This window comes from Palaemon carinicauda, chromosome 8 (genome assembly GCF_036898095.1).
Source record: "Palaemon carinicauda isolate YSFRI2023 chromosome 8, ASM3689809v2, whole genome shotgun sequence".
Lineage (NCBI taxonomy): Eukaryota > Metazoa > Arthropoda > Malacostraca > Decapoda > Palaemonidae > Palaemon > Palaemon carinicauda.
The window spans coordinates 6,447,094-6,449,189 of record NC_090732.1 but is presented as its reverse complement, the minus strand read 5'-3'; the positions used below and the strand labels follow the sequence as shown (position 1 = coordinate 6,449,189).

At 59.9% G+C, this 2,096-nt stretch overlaps 1 non-coding gene across 1 annotated transcript; it reads right to left on the bottom strand.

The window, feature by feature from the left end:
- Positions 1-981: 981 nt before the first annotated feature.
- On the bottom strand, positions 982-1,141 carry LOC137646156 (5.8S ribosomal RNA). Its single transcript, XR_011045414.1, has one exon. It is a non-coding gene; the product is annotated as a 5.8S ribosomal RNA (ribosomal RNA).
- Between the last annotated feature and the right edge of the window lie 955 nt (positions 1,142-2,096).

Sequence of the window (2,096 nt, the reverse complement as noted above, 5' to 3'; positions counted from 1 at the left end):
GGAGGAGCGGCCTTCATTCTTCGGAGTGCAGGCGACTGCTGCAGCCAGCGGCAGGCAGAGCGGCTAGACCGACGTTGTCGTCATCCTCTCTCGCAAGGACTCCGTCCGTCCGGAGGTGACCGCTCCCCAGGGCAGCGCAGGGGAGGCGGTAGCCGTAGCTGCTTTACTACTCGCTGCTGCTGCTGCTGCTGCTGCTGCTGCTGGTGCGCCACCTGCTTGCTTCTCCGTGTCGACGGCACCCTCTCTCCCAAGGGCAGCACCGTTCATCAAAAGGCTCTCTCTCTCTCCAGCTTCGTCCTCCGGACAACAGCTCACCTTCGTTCGTTCCTTCCTCCCTCCCTCGCACCAACGGACGGGGTCCCTCCCAGCAGCGCTCGAAAGAAAATGATTCTCTTCGACGCACTGCTCTCAGTCGGGATGAGGCCAGTCTCGTCACCCGCCCGAGTGCACCAGCGGCCCCGGCCCTTCGTCCTTCCATCTTCTGCTCTCGCACAGACACAGATGGCAGGAGGAGCTGGCCGCGAGCCCGGCACTCAAACAGATGCTGCTTCCTTCTCGCGAAGCCACGAAACATGACCCGGGACAAGACCCGAACGCTGCTTAGGCACTCAGGATAGGTACCCTGGATGGCCTCTGCTTCTCTTCACCTGAGAGCAGGATCGTCCACCGTAGTCCCAGACACCAGGCCACCGCTCCGCCGCCGCCGCCGCCAGCTGGGAACAGCCAGCCGGACAGCAGCAACGGGGCCCAGTCCAGGGACACGGCGACATTTCACACTTGAGGGAATGGACCGCCAGCCCACAAAAATAGTGGGTGCCGGCCCGACATCCCCATCTCGCCACGGCTCACGGTAGCCGCGGCCGCCCGTTCCAGCGGCGCGCGCCTCCGGCCGGCCCCCTTCTCTTTGAGGGCAGCACACTCGGCGCCGCTGCCAGCGGGGGCCTGCCGCAGCAATACCCTTCACCGGGATGGATGCTTAACAGACACTCGTCCGGGAGTGGCGAAGACACTGGTCAGTGCCCTCGCCGCAATGTGCGTTCAACTGGTCGATGCATCTCATAATCTTGCGATTCACATGCCGACACGCATTTTGCTGCGGTCTTCATCGACCCACGAGCCGAGCGATCCACCATTAGAAGTTGTTCAAATTGAAAATTATTACAAAAACATGGGCTAAGCGTGACTTCCATCACGGCCCGCCACGGACATGCCAGCGCGGCGACCCTCCTCCTCCGACGGCCGTGCTTCTCTCTCTCTCCGACCGTCATCACTACGGGGACAGTAGTGCTCGACGTCGTCTCCGGCCAGCGGCGTAACCCCGCCTGAAGCGTGCCGCACCGCTCCGCCGCCTCTTCCTTCTCTCTGGCGACGCTGACGACAGTGGCTCCACAGCCCTCGAGACGTCTTTGTACTGACTGACCCCCCTCTTCCACCAAAAACCACCTCTACAGCCCCACATTAGCTCTCCATCTGGCTCCGTGCGCCCCAGGGTAGCACAGCCGAGCCATCCATCAGTAATGATCCTTCGGCAGGTTCACCTAGGGAAACCTTGTTACTACTTTTACTTCCTCTAAATGATCAAGTTTGGACATCTTTCCGGCCCGTCCAGGCGAGTCGGCGGAACCCCATTGCTGGGAGAAACCCGCCGCCCCAGTCCAAGACCGCCAGTCCGAAGGCCTCACTAAATCATTCAATCGGTAGTAGCGACGGGCGCTGTGTACAAAGGGCAGGGACTTAATCAATGCAAGCTGATGACTTGCGCTTACTGGGAATTCCTCGTTCATGGGAAACAATTGCAAGCCCCAATCCCTATCACGAATGGTTTTCACGCGATTTCCCGCTCCTCTCGGAGAAGGACAACCCGCTAACCCATTCAGTGTAGCGCGCGTGCGGCCCAGGACATCTAAAGGCATCACAGACCTGTTATTGCTCAATCTCCTGCAGCTATACTCGCTGCTCATCCCTCTAAGAAGACTGTGTCGAACGGGGCCCATGCACCAAAACGCCCGTCCACTATTTAGTAGGCCAGAGTCTCGTTCGTTACCGGAATTAACCAGACAAAACACTCCACCAACTAAGAATGCCCATGCACCACC